This window comes from Marmota flaviventris, chromosome 2 (genome assembly GCF_047511675.1).
Source record: "Marmota flaviventris isolate mMarFla1 chromosome 2, mMarFla1.hap1, whole genome shotgun sequence".
In the NCBI taxonomy this organism is placed as follows: domain Eukaryota; kingdom Metazoa; phylum Chordata; class Mammalia; order Rodentia; family Sciuridae; genus Marmota; species Marmota flaviventris.
Window position 1 is genome coordinate 110,781,481 of NC_092499.1, and position 18,528 is coordinate 110,800,008.

The 18,528-nt window shown below is 37.6% G+C and overlaps 1 protein-coding gene across 5 annotated transcripts in view; it reads left to right on the forward strand.

The window, feature by feature from the left end:
• The window catches only part of Znf609 (zinc finger protein 609), a 241,650-nt gene that overhangs the window by 126,722 nt on the left and 96,400 nt on the right, over positions 1–18,528 (forward strand). The gene's annotated exons all lie outside the window — the stretch shown is intronic.

Below are 18,528 nucleotides of genomic sequence, written 5' to 3' on the forward strand. Positions count from 1 at the left end.
ATGCCATTTAAGATGACTAATGGAAGTCAGCCTTACTTTTATACAAAGTGTCTCTTGGAATATAGTAACTGTTTTCAGCAGAAAACTGACCCCAGTATTGTAGCTCTTATTTCTCTACAACATGGATTGGTGAACCATTCTTATACTATAGTCTTCTCATGATTGATAATAAAGTCATTTGAACTCAGTGGATAACATTTGGTTCTTTTTTTTTTTTTAATATAGTTTTTAGTTTTAGATGGACACAATATATTTTACATTTATGTGGTGCTGAGGATCGAACCCAGTGTCTCATGCATGCTAGGAGAGCACTCCACCACTGAGCCACAACCCCAGCCCCAACATTTGGCTCTTTTGATGTTGCCCAGTCCCTGAGCCTCCTAAACTTCTAAAATCAGCAAACTCATTTCTTCCCATGAATATGTTTAGTAATATGAAATGAAATATAGACCTCAAATATATACCAGAATCTTTCCTGCCTTAGGGGTTTCTATAAATGCTGCTCTCTCTCCTAGAAGTGTTTATCCCTGGGTTCTTTTTTTTTTTTTTTTTTTTTTTTTTTAATATTTCTGGTTGTGGGTGGACACAATACCTTTATTTATTTTTATGCGGTGCTGAGGATCGTACCCAGTGCCTCATGCATGCCAGGTAAGTGCTGTACCACTGAGCCACAATCCCAGCCCCCCTGGGTTCTTTTTAAAATTTACATAATACATTTTACTTAACCCAGTCAATCCAAAATATTACTTCAACATATAATCAATATAAAACCACGACCAAGACGTTTCACATTTTTTTCTCTGCTACCTTGTTGAGATCCAATGTCTGTTTGACCCAAGCCCACCTCCACACAGACCCACTGGCACTCTGCTGCCCCATGTGGCTTTTGGCACAGAGGACCTATCTCTTGGTTGTTCATGTGACTGGCTCTTTCTCATCTTTCAGGTTACAGTTTAAATCCAACCCCTTTACTAGATATCTCCCAATGTATATTTTATTATTCTATGTCCTATTTGTTCCTTAATAGCAGTTTTCAATTCTATGTATTTATCCATCTCTTTCATTTACCATTCTACATCCATTGCCTTGCCCAGGAGTTTCACATAGGGGGTACTCAATAATTATTTGAGTTTTTTTTTTCTTTTGTTTTGTTTGTGGGGGATATTTGTTTTGTTTTGGTATTGAGGATTGAACCCAGGGGCACTTAACCACTGAGCCACATCCCCAAACCTTTTAATTTTTTATTTTAGACAGAGTCTTGCTTAGTTGCTAAGGGCCTCACTAAGTTGCTGAGGCTGGCTTTGAATTTGTGATACTCCTGCTTCCCAAGCTGCTGGGCTTACCTACATATGCCACTGCTCCTGGCTGTTATTTCTTAAATTATTGAATTATGTGTAGCCAGTGCTTCAGAAACAATAAGAACGGGCTGGGGATATGGCTCAAGCGGTAGCGCGCTCACCTGGCATGCGTGTGGCCCGGGTTCGATCCTCAGCACCACATACAAACAAAGATGTTGTGTCCGCCAAAAACTGAAAAATAAATATTAAAAATTCTCTCTCTCTCTCTCTCTCTCTCTCTCTCTCTCTCTCTCTCTCTCTCTTAAACAATAAGAAGCACTAAGAGTTTGGGCCCTCCCCCAATCCTGGTCCCAAGTACTGTAATAATTGCCCTCATAACCTGTGCTGACTATACTCATGGCAGGAATCCTGAAGAGGGAGGAAATAAGAAGCTATGCTGGCCAAAAGTGGTAGCTCATGTCTGTAATAAGAGTGACTTGGGGCTGGGGATGTGGCTCAAGTGGTAGCGCGCTCGCCTGGCATGCGTGCGGCGCGGGTTCGATCCTCAGCACCACATACAAACAAAGATGTTGTGTCCGCCGAAAAATAAATAAATAAATACTAAAAATTCTCTCTCTCTCTTACTCTCTCTTTAAAAAAAAAAAAAAGAGTGACTTGGGAGGTTGAGGCAGGAAGAACACAAGTCAAGGTCAGCCTTGGCAACTTAGACCCTGTCTCAAAATTAAAAACTAAAAAAGGCTGGGGATATAACTCGGTGATAAAGCACCCCTGGGTTTAATCCTCTGTACCCCCTCCCCCCCAAAAAAGTCACTATGCTGATATTTGTCTTAGGCAGCTTTGAGCTAATTTTTGGTTATCCGTACTCTTTAGCTTGTCATGCCTTAATTTTTCTTTTCTGTAACTTCTCACCTACCCACTTGACTCTGACTCAGCTTCCTTATGCTAAAAGGATGTATCAGAGAAGTGAGGTGGCTGTGAGAGCAGGGGAGGAAGGATGAAATGACAAGGGCTACCAGAAATCTTTTTCAGAACTCTAATCACTGTCAGGTCACTGTTTAGAGTTTGAAGGAGAGCGACTTTGAGTGGCTCTTTTTCTTGCTCAGTGCCCTCAGCTTGAGTGCTTAGCTGGCAGACTGGCACCTTTTCCTCCTCAGTTACTGTCAGAGCAACATGAAGGTCAGAGAGAGAGAGACAAATAAGAGCAGCTCTGGGAAGGGAGGTTACCACGGTAACAAGCAGAAGGAACTGCTATTTGGAAACAGGCCTAATCATTCTCCTCTTTCTCCCTTCCTTCTCAGCAAAGGAAGATGGGTATTGTTTAGCTGACCTGCATCCTTGGGATGGGAACCATAATCCCTTTCTGACAGTTCCCAGTGACACTGGAGTGAACTGCTTTGCATTTTAATTTGATAAGCAGAAGCCACAGTTTTCTCAGAAGTGTTGGAAACGGGCCTTTTTTCTGGCCCTGTTCCAGGCAGAATACTGGTTACCACAGAGAGGGGTTTGGGATTGCTGTTTATTTCTCAACAAAGATTTTGCACATATACATATGCATGAAATATGCCTGTTTGTTCTAGACAACTAGAATTAGATGAATACAATCTGTCCTTAGATTATAAATATATATATTTGCCTTATGAAGGTTATTGAGCTACTGCCCCATCCCCAGCTCTTAGGAACCACCCAGATGTTACTATTCTTGTTACCCAGTGACCTATACAATAGATGTTCTAATTTAATGTCCTTATCCTTCTGCCTCTACCTTCTATTAAATACTCTAAAGTATTCTTAAGTCTTCTCCTACCTGCCTCATTTCCTATTAACCTAGGTCTCTGTTCCTGCAATAAATCTTCACATATGTAAATATTTCTCCCCTTTCCTTCAAAATAAAAATGAACTTTAGGGGCTGGGATTGTGGCTCAGTGGTAGAGCACTTGCCTAGCACGGGTGGGGCCTGAGTTTGATCCTCAGCACCACATAAAAAAATAAAGGCATTGTGTTGTGTCCATCTACACCTAAAAAAAAAATTTAAAAAAAAAGAACTTTAAACTAAAATATAATTTTTAATGTAATAAAAAATGAAATTGAAAAAAAAAAAAATAAGAGAAACTGAAAATCTAGAATCTCACTACCCAGAGATGAAAACTACAATATTCTTCCAGTTCTCAACCTCTTAATTTTATCTGCTGATCTACATATTGTGTTGGAATCATATATACATAGTAAGAAATCACTAACATTAATGAACTAATATAGTTCATTCTACATTATATCCTTTTTTCTTTTTATTCACTAAAAATATGGCGTAGAGATATAGTGTTGAGATTATTTTAAAATGCACATTTTAGATTTTTTTCTGATTTTGTTTGTTTTTACATACTCTTGTCTACTTGGGTATATTACTCAACTCTTTCAACTTTGTCAGAAAAATTATGTGGGGGGGTATGTGTATGTAAGTATAAATTTTACATCATTAAAAATACTCAGGTGACCCAGGTACAGTGGCACACACTTGTAATACTAGCAACCGGGGAGGATGACATAGGAGGATTATAAGTTCAAGGCTAGCCTGAGCAACCTAGCTTGTCTCAAAATAAAAAGGACTAGGGATATAGTTCAATGGCAAAGTGTCTCTGGATTCAATCCCCATCATCTGTCAATCAATGTAAGTAGGTAAATAAACAAAAGGGCTGGAGATATGGTTCAGTGAGTTCAAACCCCAATCTGGGGGTAGGGAAGACATCAAATAACTCCTTCCGATTATGCACCAAAAATCTATGTACCTCTTTTCTTCTTTTCCTACAGTATTGGCAACTGAGCAAAGTTAAAAAAAAAAGTCATAATCATGCTTCTCTGCTCCCTGCAGTCTCCCTCTAACTAAATAAACCTTTTCTTTTTCTTCCAGTTAGTGGAATACCATCTACTCAAATTTCAGCTCCAGTGGTGGTTTTTTATTGCTGTGGTTGGTTGGTTCTAGGAATTAACACAGAGGTGTTTTGCCACTCAGCCACATCCTCAAACCTTTTGGTTTTTTTTTTTTTTTTTTTTTTTTTTTTTTTTTGAGAGGATCTTGCTTAGTTGCTGAGGGCCTCCCTAAGTTGCTAAGGCTGGCTTTGAACTTGGGATCCTCCTGTTTCAGCCTCCAAAGTCCCAGGCCTATGCCACTGCACCTGGCTGAGACTGGGGTTTTTAACTGTCTTGCTCATTCTTGTATCCTCCAAACCTACAATAGTACCTGGCATGTTTGAGGTGCACAGTAAGTATTTGGAATGAATCACCTCCCAGCTATCTAAACCAGAAATTCTAGTCATACCTAACTCCTTTACTGATCACCTACATGTCTGATGCTTCTCAAATTGCTTATAGGTCCTAAGTGTTTGAGTCCTTCCTGTTATCTCCTCACTTCTAACTTTTATCATTTACCCTGTTTATTCCCAGGAGTCCTCCTTTTCAATCTCTTCTGTTTATTCCCCTTCTTCCATTAATTTTACCTTTAAACATACAAATACGATAACATCATCCTTTTGTTTTGTCTCCTGAGTGGCTTTGTAATTTTATTTTCTCTATACTATAAATTTTATTTTCCCTATACTCTTTACTCCAGCCAACCAACTTGCTGTTCTTTGGATTTGTTGTGTTTGTTCATGCCTTTGCATCTTTGAGCAGGCTGCTCCTTCTGCTAGGAGGATGCTTTTTTTTTTTTCTCTTTGAGAAATTGCTACTTATCCTTTAGGTCTACTTCTGTATGAAGTCTTCCCTATTCCCTCTGGAAGCCACTCTCTGGGCAAAATATTTGTAGCCCTTTGTTCACTTTTGTTATGATTATTTGTTTACCAGTTCATCTCCTAATCTAAAATGAAGTTTGGGGGCTGGGACTATAACTCAGTGGTAGAGCGCTTGCCTAGCATGTGTGAGGCAATCCTCAGCACCACGAGTCTCAATTTTATTGCTATTGAATGAATTTGGGATGTTAGAATAAGGACTGTATTTAATAGTGAAGGTAGTAAAAATCTGTTAACTAGAATGTAGTGACTTTTTTTAGTTTGTGATAGGGTCTTGCTAAGTTGCTGAAGGCATTGCTTAGTTGCCCAGGCTGGCCTCCAACTTGTGATTCTGCTGCCTCATCCTCCGAAATCTTTGGGATTAAAGGCATGTGCCACCACACCCAGCAAATATGATGACTCTTATACATTGTTGGATTTGCCTAATGCCCTACCTTGGTTAAAAGGCTTTGTTTTTCTCCATTGTGATTCTGTTTTTGACCTTTTTTTGGGGGGTGGGGGGTGCTGGGTATTATTAACCTAGTGGAGCTTTACCACTGAGCTACATCCCTAGCCATTGTGTGTGTGTGTGTGTGTGTGTGTGTGTGTGTGTGTGTTTTGAACCAGGGATTCAATGCAGGGGCACTCAACCCCTGTACTACATCTCCAACCCTAGTTTGTATTTTATTAAGAGATAGAGTCTCACCGAGTTGCTTAGCACCTCACTTTTTGCTGAGGTTGGATCCTCCTGCCTCAGACTCCCAAATCGCTAGGATTACAGGTATGCACCACCACGCCTAGGGGGATTTACTACTACTACTTCTTTTTTAAAATTTTTTATTTGTTCTAATTATTTATACATGACAGTAGAATGCATTTGTGCACTTTGATATACATAAATGGGATATAATTTCTCATTTTTCTGAATATATGTTGTAGAATCTTATTGGTCATGCAGTCACCTATATACATAAAGTAATGTCCGTTTCATTCTACTGTCTTTCCTATCCTCACGTCCCCTCCCCTCTCTTCACTTCCCTCTACCTAATCTAAGGTAATGCTATTCTTCTCTAGTGCCCCCTGCCTTACTGTGAATTAACATCCACATATTAGAGAAAACATTTGAGTTTTTCAGGATTGGCTTATTTCACTTAGCATGCTATTCTCCAACTCCATCCATTTACTGGCAAATGCCATAATTTCATTCTTCTTTAATCACATTTTCTTTATCCATTCATTTACTGAAGGGCATCTAGGTTGGTTCCACAGTTTAGCTATTGTGAATTGTGCTGCTATAAACATTGATGTGGCTGTGTCCACATCCTTTGGGTATAAACTGAGGAATGCGATAGCTGGGTCAAATGGTGGTTCCATTCCAAGTTTTCTGAGGAATCTCCATACTGCTTTCCATAGTAGTTGCACCAATTTGCAGTCCCACCAGCAGTGTATGAGGGTACCTTTTTCCCCACATCCTCACCAACATTTATTATTGCCTGTATTCTTGATGATTGTCATTCTGACAGGAGTGAGATGAAATCTTAAAGTAGTTTCGATTTGCATTTCTCTAATTGCTAGAAATGTTGAACACTTTTCAGGTTTGTTAATTGATTGTATTTCTCTTTTTTAAAATTTTTTAAATATTTTTCAGTTTTCGGCGGACACAACATCTTTTTTGTATGTGGTGCTGAGGATCGAACCTGGGCCGCACACATGCCAGGCGAGCACGCTACTGCTTGAGCCACATCCCCAGCCCAATTGTATTTCTTCTTCTGTGAAGTGTCTGTTCAGTTCCTTAGCCCATTTATTGATTTGGTTATTTTAGTGTTAAGTTTTTTGAGTTCTTTATATATCCTAGAGATTAATGCTTTATCGGAGGTGCATGTGGTAAAGCTTTTCTCCCAATCTGTAGGTTCTCTCCTCACATTATTGATTGTTTCCTTCGCTGAGAAGAAGCTTTTTAATTTGAGTCCACCCCATTTATTGATTCTTGATTTTTACTTCTTGTGCTTTAGGAGTCTTGTTAAGGAAAGTAGATCCTAGGCCGACATGGTAAAGATTTGGGCATACTTTTTCTTCTATTAGGTGCAGGATCTCTGTTCTAGTAGATTTACTTCTTTAACTGTGGATATTCCATGGATTCTCTCCCTAACTTGCTTGCTTTTTAACTCTTTATACCATATCATTGGGCTGTTTCACTGAAGCAAGCTCAGGCTTCTATTATTTACTACTCTGATTTTTCCCCTAGTTCCAGTCCTACTTTAAAACTTGTATCTAGGGTTAAAGTCTTAGTGGTAGAGCTCTTGACTAGCAAGCATGAGATCCTGAGTTTGATTCTTAGCCCTGTGCTTGGGCGTGTGCGCATGCTCACACACACACACACACACACACACACAGTTAAGTTTTCGGCTTGTTTTCTGATTCTGTCCTGACAATAATTTGTCGTTGTTCTTTGCTGCTGTTGTTTTCTTCTATTTCGTGTCTGACATAATAGCACCAAAACTTTCAAAGTGAGCCCAGGTCTTTTCTTACCTCCTGAACTTTGAGTCCATCATTGAGTCTCTTGAGTCTTATTGATTCCACCTTTAATTTATTTCTTTCTTTCCATTACAACTTCTGTCTTGGTTGAAGTCATCTTGTCTTACTTGGGCTGTTATAATGGGCCCCTTACTGGTGTCCTTGCCTTCTGATTAATCTCCTTTTAAAGCAGTGTAAAAATTTAAAAAGCATATTGAATCGTGTCATTTTTCCTTTTTTATAACTCCACAGTGACTTTTCTTAACCATTACATGTAATCTCTTACCATTCTCTCTAGCCCTTATGCCAAACTATTGTAGCTTCCTCTCAGGCCATATAATTGGTATTTCATGAGACCAAAATAACCTAATTTTCCTTATCTTTCTGTTAATTGATTTCTTAAGATTCAGCTGAAGCAGGATTCAGCTATAATCCGAGCTACTCAGGAAGCTGAGGCAGGAGGATTGCAAGTTGCAGGCCAGTCTGGGCAACTTAGCCAGACTCTGTCTCCGAATAAAATAAAAAGGGCTGGGCTCAGTAGTAGAGTACTTGCCTAGCGTGCATGACAGCCTGCGTTCAGTCCCTAGCACTGCAATATATATATAGAGAGAGAGAGATAGAGAGAGTAGTGAAATGTCACATGCCTTTCTCTCAGATAGACATAAGTGATTTTGCCCCTTTTATACCTACCTCTTCTGCATCTTTTATGACATTGCTTTAACTGTTTGTTCGCTTGGTGAGGATACTGGGAATTAAACCTAGAGGTGCTCTACCACTGAGCTACATTCCTAATCCACCACGAAACACTACTTGTTCACATGTGTTTCTACTGACCTAATGACCTAAAATAAATGAAATGTTTTTATTTTATTTATTAATCACTTAACATAATATAATCATTGTACCGCAGTAGTATTTAATATTACAGAGTGGGGAAAGAAATCCAGAAAAATAATGTTTATTAGGAACCAAATTTAATTCTAAATCAAGACATGCTAAAATCTGTCCCCCTTCTTTTCACTCAATAGAGTTGTTAGGTGGGGAGATTAGAGTGCCTTGATTTTTGTCAAGGTATTTCAAAGAGCCTTTTATGATATTCTAAATGATATATGGATGAAATGTGCAATGGATGGTGATACAGTTGGGTGATTCTATAGTTGTGTGAAGAGCTACATTTAAAGAGTATATAGATTACTAGATTTTTGTCAGCTAGGGTAGATGTAGTGTATCACAAGTCTTGTTCAACATTTTTATTATAACTTCAGTGACTAAATTAGAAGTATGTGTATAAACTTGTGGATGATATAGTGGTCATGACTTTCGGTTGTGACAGAACCTGGCTCAAACTAGTATAAACCATCAAGGAATTTATAGGTTCCCAGGCATAGAGTTTATTAGTTTTAAGCAAAGGATCAAATAATGTTATTGGGATTCTGACATTGCTCACCTCCCTATTCTGCTTTCTCCTAAATAAGGAGGCTTTCCTCATGTGTAAGGCAAAGTGGCTGCTGGCAGCTGCTTATTTGATTAGTCCTTCTAGCTTCAGGTACCAAAGGAAAAAAGAATCCCTATAGCCTGTGGAGTACCTATTTCATGTAGTTAGGGTAGGTCTGGGCCCACTTCTATAATAGAGTGAAGTTGGGAGAATGGGTTTTCCATAAGAAAGAGATTCTTCCATCAGAAGGAAAAGTAAGGGAAATCATGATGAAAAGTCAAAACTATACTACTTCATACTTTAACTCATTCTCTGAATGTGTGAATGAGAGATTCATGATGTCTTGAGACTCTATAAAGATTAAATTAACAAGATTTTTATTATTATTATTATTATTATTATTAACTTATATGTATTGAACTTTCACTGTGTATAAATGGATACTGCATACTAAGCATTTTGGGTTCAGTTAATGACCTTATAAAATACTTTGATGTTTATACACACACACACAATGTTTTCGTTTTTGCAGTACTGATTGAACTCGGGACACTGTACCACTCACTGATGTACGTTTTTGTTTTTGTTTTTTTGTACTGGGGATTGAACTCAGGGACACTCAACCACTGAGCCACATCCTCAGCCCTTTTTGTACTTTATTTAGAGACAAGGTCTCACTGAGTTGCTTAGCGGCTTGCCATTGCTGAGGCTGGCTTTGAACTTGTGGTCTTCCTGTCTCAGCCTCCCAAGCCACAGACATTACAGACGTGCACCCCTAGGCCTAACTTTATCTTGTTTTAGTACAGAGTCTCACTAAGTTGCTGAGGCTGACCTTGAACTTGCAATCCTCTTACCTCAGGATGCTGAGTAGTCAGGGTTGTAGGTGTATGCCAGTACACCTGGCTCCAATTTTTTTTTTTTATATTCACTTACTACAGGGTGGCATGGTGGTATATGCCTATAATCCCAGCAACTCAGGAGACTGAGGCAGGAGGATGACAAGTTCGAGGCTAGCCTTAGCAAATAAGATAGGTCCTGAACAAATTAGCAAGACCCTATTATAAAATAAAAAATAAAAAGTACTGGAGATGTGGCTCAGTGGTTGATAGCTCCTGCGTTCAATCTCTAGTACAAAAAAAAAAAAAATCTACACCAATTGATTTTTGATTGAATTGCTGAAATTTATTAATATCTAACCTGTAAGCATCCCTGACTTATAAAATCCTTAGTATTTGGATCCTAGGGGTGGCTCTTTCCTACACCACTCTTGTTAATAATTTTCCCTACTTTCTTGTCTTTTTTTCCTTATCCTTCCTTCCATTCCATACTACCCTGTTATAGTACTTTCATATTACCCTTCCTACCAGAATCCCAGTTCTATTTAGGAATCAGGTGGGAATATGCTTTTGGAGTGTTGGTCTCTTCCTCAAATCCAGATCATGAAATTTGATTGGTTCTCAAAATATGACCTTCAGATTCTGTATATTCCTAAAAGCTTTTTATTTTTAGGTGGTTGGTTGGTTTGTTTTCAGGGATTGAATCCAGGGGCTCTTTATCATGAGCCACATCCCCAGCCCTTTTTTTCTATTTTATTTAGAGACAGGACCTCACTGAGTTGCTTAGGGCCTTGCTAAGTTGCTAAGGCTGGCTTTATAAACTCATGATACTCCTGCCTCAGCCTCCCCTGCCACAGTGCCTGACTCCTTTTTAGGTATTCTGCAAGGTCAAACTATTTTCATGATATTACTACACATTTTTACTTTGTCACTCTGTTGACTTATGGTACAGAAGTAGTAATGTGTAAATGGCTGGTATCTTGGCATGAATCAAGGCAGTGATGACAAATTGTACTCATAGTTATCATATTTATATGCAAAGTAAAAGACAAAAAAAAAATAAGAACCAGTTCCACATTTAAATGTTCTCAATGATGTGTTAAAATTTTATTAAATCTCAACTTTTGGGAGTTGGGGATGTAGCTCATTGGCAGAACTCTTGTCTCACACAAGACCCAGGTTCAATTCCCAACAAAATAAGAAGTACATGTCTGTAGGAAAAGCACTTGTGTGATTTAGTTGCAAGCTGAACTAGCCAGTTTTTTCATGAAATGCCTTTTTTTGTTGTTTTTTTGTTTTTGTTTTATACTTGGAATTGAACCTAGGGATGGTTTACCACTGAGCTTCATTCTCAGCCCTTTTCACATTTGAAAGAGGGTCTCCCTAAGTTGCCTAGGCTGTCCTCCAACTTGGGATTCTCCTGCCTCAGCCTCCCAAGTTGCTGGGATAACAGGCATATGCCACTGCATTTAGCATTCAATTTTTTTAAAATCACTCTTTTTATTTTAAATCATTATTGTTGAGATAAATAAAACAGAGATCTTCTTTACCCTTTACCTAGTTTTCCCCCAGTGGTAACATCTTGCAAAACTATAGTACAGTGTCAGAACTGGAGGGTTGATACTGATACAGTCCACCTATTTAATTTAGGAACAGCATTTTCCCTATTTCACTCATAATTATTTGTATGTATCTGTTTAGTTCCATTGCAATTCTGTCATGGGTCAGTGTGTTAAAACAAATCCATCATCCTAAGGATCTCTAAAGTGTTTCATAACCACACTCACCTCCCTTTTCTTTCTCCCTGGTAACTACTAGTCTGTTTTCTGTCTCTCAACTTTTCTCCCTCCCAGTGCTGGGGATGAAACCCAGGACCTTGCACATTCTAAGCAAGAACTCTTATCACTGAGCCACACCCTAAGCCTTATGTCTCTAATTTTGTCTCATACAAAATTAAGTTGTTAAATAAATTTCCTGCTATATATTAGTATCTTTTAATTTATAATGTGGTAAATACTAATAGATACAGTCTACATAAATATAAGCTTTTTAAAGTTCTCAACTTTTGCCGGACACTATGGAGCACATGTAACACCTATTATCACAACAGTGGGGAGGCTGAGACAGGATAGCCTTGGCAATTTAGCAAGGCCCTAATCAACTTAGTGAGACCCTGTCTCAAAATAAAAAGCAAAAGGATCTGGGGATGTAGCTCAGTGGTAAAGCACCCTTGGATTTAATTCTTAATACCAAAATAAAGTTCTCAATTTTTGAAAATTTAAAGGATTCCCAAGACCAAACAGTTTGAGAACAACTGGCATAAGAGCAGGAAGAATCATGTCATTTCTCTTTCCTGTACTACAGCAGAGGTTTTATTTTAGAATTTTTATGTTTTTTCATATGACCATCAATATGAATGATGATTAAGTTCTTTAGAATTGTTTGGTCCAGCCACTTACCATCAATATGAATGATGATTAAGTTCTTTAGAATTGTTTGGTCCAGCCACTTATAGATTAAGTTGGTTTGTGTCAGCTAGACTAGGAATCACTATTGAAGGTTTTTCTTCTGACATCTATGATTCTAAATGATTCAAAAAAAGAATTTAGCTTTCTTTTGTGTTCACACCGTATGTGGTTTATGGATTTTTTGTTTGTTTGCTTACTTGTTTTTATATTCAGAGATACAATAATGTAGTAGAGATAACACATTTCTGCCCTGACTTTTTAGGAAATGTGAAAGTATTATGAAAGGAAATTAAAATAGTATGAAAATAGTTACAGCCGAAAAATGAATTTTGCTCAAGTTCTTTATTTTTAGGAAGCAGTTCTTACCCTGGAACAGTACAGAAATGGAAGGATCATTGGCCTTCTGTGGTTAAAAATACAGTCAGCCTTAGAGGTAGTAACTTAGGTCCCTATCATCACTTGTCAGCTGTAAAAGTAGATTGGAAGGATAATGTGAATTTCTTCCTAAGACTTAGAGCAGAGGAGATAGTTCATTCAGCAAAAAACTGCCACAGTACTGGACACTGTTGTGTGATTTGTCTTATGTATTGCTTTTGCTTATGATATTTTTTTTCTTTGTTACATTTCAAACATAATTTTATCCATTCCCACATGCTGGGAATTTAAACCAGGTGGAATATTAGAATTGTTTGATCTGCTATCTCCTTTTCTCTCTTCCTCTCTCTCCGGGTACTAGAGATTGAACCTAGGGACGCTTTATCACTGAGCCACATCCCCAGCCCTTTTTATTTTTTATTTTGAGATGTGGTCTCACTAAGTTGCTTAGGGCCTCACAGTCTGTCCTTGAACCTGTGATTCTCCTGCCTCAGCCTCTGGAGTTGCTGGGATTATAGGCATGCACCACCACCCCTGCCTGTGCTGTCTCCTCTTTTTTTTTTTTTTGAGAGAGAGAGAGAGAGAATTTTTTTTTTTTTAATATTTATTTTTTAGTTTTCGGCGGACACAACATCTTTGTTTGTATGTGGTGCTGAGGATCGAACCTGGGCCGCACGCATGCCAGGCGAGCGCGCTACCGCTTGAGCCACATCCCCAACCCTATCTCCTCTTTTTTACCTGAAGAGTTCTGTAGGGTCTAAGCTGATGCTATATAGGGATCACAATAGGATAACTCCCCCATGGCAAGCCTGTGGTCTTCAAATTATAAATTCTTTGCACTTGCATCTTCTAGTATACACTAGAATAGGCTTCACTGCTGACCTGACCAGGTACAGATTGGTAAAATTAAGTGCTAAAGTAATTCTGTGAATAATAGAATATGTAGCTTCTAAAATTGTTGAAGTCTGGTTATGATACCCTATTGTGTCATCATCTTTTTTTTCCCCTCTTTGTTTTTTTCACAATTGGTTTTTCAATGTAGCCTAAGTGAAATCTGGAAGCTCAACAGACCAGAAATCTCCTCTTCTTTTTCTTTTTTAAAGGGAGGGATATATTTGCAAAAAACTGGTTTCTTCCATCAGTACTTGGGTTTTAGGATTTACTCAGGATATTTTGTTGCATCTGACAAGAGCTTTATGTAAAGGAGAAGTTCAATTTCTTCCTACATTCTCAATTATTCTGTAATTTCTACCTTCCAACCTTTCAGAAGGAATTGTTGATTTTTCATAATAAGCAAAAGTAACCTCTAATTATTAAAATAAAATATAGTAAACTTATTTTGTCTCAAAATTCCAGTCAACAGAAGGCAGTTCAAACAATTGAGGATTTTTCCCCCCTCTGTATTTTAATTTGAAAGACAAAAATAAACAACATAGAGGCTGGGTGTGTAGCTCAGTAGTAGAGCACATGCTTAGTATGCACAAGACCTTGGGACACAAAACAAACAAATATGTTAAAAAAAATAGGATTTTAAGTTACTTCCTTTTTTAATAATCTACAATAAAAACTGTGAGACAATGAAGTTTTTATTTAATACTTTGGCAAAGGAAGTGTTTATTTGTCCATGGATCAGTAAGTTTTCATTTTAATCCATTTGCCTTGTGCACCTATATTATTATTAACATTACTAATTCACTATAAAATTTTGAAGGACCTTTGAGATTATTGAAAAATTATAACATCTTTTCTTTTCACCAGTGCTGGGGATTGAATTCAGAGCTTTATGCACTTCAGGCAAGCACTCTAGCACCCAACTACATCCCCAGCTGATAACATCTTATTACTAGTGTATTTGATGACATTCTACTTCCTACAGTTGTACTTTCTATGCAATCTTATCTAATAATTCTGAATAAATGTAAACATTCATCTAACCATTATCCCCAGTTATCTTTCTATTCCTGAATAAAAGAGAGTAGAGCTACCCCAGTTAATCAGTAAAACTAATTTTCTTTCTGCCTTTTGACAGTGTACATGAAGATATCAGACTCACTTTCTGAAGAGGAGAGGGAAGATCTCTGTTCCAAATATTTGTTTGTTTTTGTGATCTGAAGATTTAGCCCAGGAGTGCTCTACCACTGAACTACATTTCCAGCTCTTTTTTGTTGTTGTTATTGTTGTTTTTAATATTTTTTTAGTGCTGATGGACCTTTATTTTATTCTTTTATTTTTATGCGGTGCTGAAAATTGAACCCAGTGCCTCACACATGTGAGGCAAGCACTCTACCACTGAGCCACAACCCTCCAGCTCTTTTTTATGTTTATTTTGAGACAGGTTCTCGCTAAATTACTGAGGCTGGCCTCAAACTTGAGATCCTTTGCCTCAGTTTCTCTAGTATCTGGGATCATAGGTATGTGCCACCACATCTGACTGATCTTGGAATTATGATTCAAAATGACATTAAATAATTATCAGTTTTGATACTAGATTATACCCTAAATTTTACTCAGGTAATGTAAGGCAGTAATTCTGTGGTCCCACATAGCAATGCCTGAAGTTTATACACTAGTTATTGTAAATTAAATTTAGTTGATCTCATTTTTCATTTTTACATCTTCATTGTCTTACATTTTGGGTGTAAATAATGATTACTTAAGTGGCCAATAAAAAACTGGGATTAACAAGTGTATAGCCAGCCCAATTTTTTTTTTTTTTTTTTTTTTTTTTTTTGTACCAGGGATTGAACCCAAAGACACTCAACCACTGAGCCACATCTCCAACCCTTTTTATTTTGAGACAAGGGTCTCACTAAGCTGCTTAGGGCCTCACTAAATTGCTGAGTCTGGCCTTATACTTGTGATTCTCCTGCCTCAGCCTCCAGAATTGCTGGGGTTACAGGCATCAGCCACTACCCCCTTTCCTAAAATTATTTTGTAGCCTTGAAGATTTTTCTCCATCATTGCCTCTCATGTATGAGAGTCAGTTGAAATCAGTGTATAATTACTTCTTGAAAGATTAATGGTTCTGGCTTTTCTTTATTCTTCTTAGTCTCTTTCTCTGTTACATGCCTATCAATACTCAGATCCTACTAGTTGCTTTTAAACTAATATCTGAAGTTGAATTGAAAAGACGTATCCTTAAAAGATAAAGGACTTGAACTGTTGTGAAATTCCAGAGGTTTTCTCTTTAAGTTCTTTGTCTTTTTTTCAGGCTTTTGTTTGTCTTGTTGTTTACCTCCCTATTGGGCAGAGCCCCAGGAGGCATGGTGACAGTCTTAGCTTTTCAGAGACTGGGAATTGGCCTAATTTGTGTTATTATTATAGTTATTAAGGTGTGTGTTTGGGGGAGAGAGAGGTGAATTATAGATAGAGTGGTGGTCATGCAGTAAATTATCCCAGAACCAGGTATTTAACCTTAAGGTATTTAATAACCTTAACTTTTTCATATTACTATTCCTCCTTTTCCATGTTGGCATCAATCTCCTGACATTCTGCTTTTGTGTCCTAGGCATATGAGAAAGAGAGCAAAATAAATGCTTTTCTGTTTTTTATTTTCTTCTGAAGAGTAATAAATAAGACTATGTTTTTTGCAATTAGTAGTAGAATATGAAGTCCTATAAAGCAGACTAGGTTATTAAATGTATATCACATAGTTGCTTATGATGCACTATGGCTTAATATATATTATAGATATGACTAAATGGTAATTAGCAGAGCTAGATCTGTAATTAAATTAAACACTGTTGTACTTCTTTTATGATCTCTTTTTAGATTTCTATTACAAAGTAAAAGGAAACCCATAGTTTCACACCCATAGGTGGATGTCTTCATTTTTTGTACCCCAAAATATATTTTTAATTAGGTAAATAATGAGATAAAGTTATTTTCATACAAAGATCCTGAACTCTGCTTTCTCTGATCTAAAGGGTAGTCTTGGTGTACAAATGTTAATAAGTTTCTCATATGGTTTAGGTTTTTTAGTGATCTATTCAGCCAATGTCTCTTTAAATATTCTATAAAAAAGTTTACATCCCAGTCCATAATATTTTATTAATGTAACTATTTCATGTGTTTGATTACATTCTACTTTCCAGACATACTGTTTGAAAGTAATTGGGGTTTCCAACTTGCGTCTTAGGTGTTGTTTTCTGGATTTCTCAAGGGCAGAATTGGGGGCTTGACTTTATCTAGAACATAATAGCATATCTTCCTCTTGACCTCCCAGGAGGAAGATATGCTATTATGTCTAAGAGCCATGAATAACCTAGCTGAAGTGCCTGAGAGAAAGAAAGGAGCTAAGAAAAATCTAGACTGACTTCAAGGTGTTTGGCACTATATGTCAAATAGTAAATACAAAAAAAAAACAGCAGCAGCAAGGACAACAACAAATTGTTTGTGAAACAGAACCAGAAAACAAGCTCAGCAATGGACTTTTTTTTTTTTTTTGTATTGTTTTTAATGGTGTGAGGGATTGAACCAGGGCCTCAAACATGCTAGGCAAGTGCTTTACCACAGAGTTATACCCCCAGCTCCTCTATTTTTTATTAATAATTTAACTGTGCTTAGCTAAAAGTATTTATTTTAAGTTGTGTTTTTCAATTTTTCATTTGTGGTGACTTTCTAAGCTAGCAAGTCGGAGCCAGTTGTAAAGAAAGCAATATTCATACCTCCACTTCTAAACTAGTTTTCAAGGCTAGAAAGGTGTGTGTTTGGAGGAGAGGGAGTGGTGGTCATACAGTAAATTATCCCAGAATCAGAGTTCCATTGCAAAGCTGTCTAGCAGCTTAGACTGTGAATGCATCTGTAGTTCCCTGAATTTTCTATTCAAAGACTACAATTAATCTGACTAAAAAAATGTAGTTTTGGTTTTCATTTGGTACTGGAGATTGAACCAGGGGCACTCTCCCACTGAGCTACATCCCCAATCCTTTTTAGTTTTCATTTTGAGTTGGAGTCTTTCTAAAAATTACTGAGGCTGGCCTTGAGTTTGTAATCCTCCTGCTTTAGCCTCCCAAAAAGCTAGAATTACAGGCTTGCGTCACCACTTCCAGTTCAGAAGTCTTTGATAAGAATCCCAAGAATCTCACTCCTTGACCCATTTTCTATGTCTGATGAAAGAGTTAAGGGATCATCACCTGCTGCATTACAACTTTTATGTTATCTCTAGAAGTGTTTTATTCTTCTTGGAACCTAGTAATTATGTTTTTGTGAGAAGTTATAGTTTTGGAGGTAGATTGCTGGTTTAACATTTTTGTTTAGGTATGTATAATCAGACTGCTTTGGATTGCTGTGGATTGGCTTCAGGATTTGTATTAGTACCTCCTGTTTCAGAGAGAGAGAGAGAGAGAGAGAGAGAGATTGGTGGGGGAAGCAGGGGACAGTTCTGGGGACTGAGTGCCTGAACACTGAGCTACATCCCCAACCCTTTTTGTATTGGATCATGGTCTCACTGAATTGCTTAGGGCCTCACTCAGTGCCCTGGCTGGCCTCAAACTTGCAATTCTCCCACCTCAGCTTCCTGAATTAATGGAATTATAGGTCTGTGCTACTATGCCCAGCCTCACAAATAGATTTGATGTTAGAGTCCTACTCCAAAATGCCATTCTCATTAGCCAACCACCACAATCAGATTAATCCCAACTCTCCTATATCTTTTAAGTAAATTTCCTTCTAGCTAGTCGTACTAAAGCTCCAGAATCATTAGGAATTACAGCATTCCTAAATCTGGATATTTCTTCTTCTCTTTATCCCCATCTGTATTCATGGCTTTTATACCTAAATAATATACTGACTGTTGAATGTTAGATTGGGTGAATGATAGATTGGTAGGAATCATAGTGG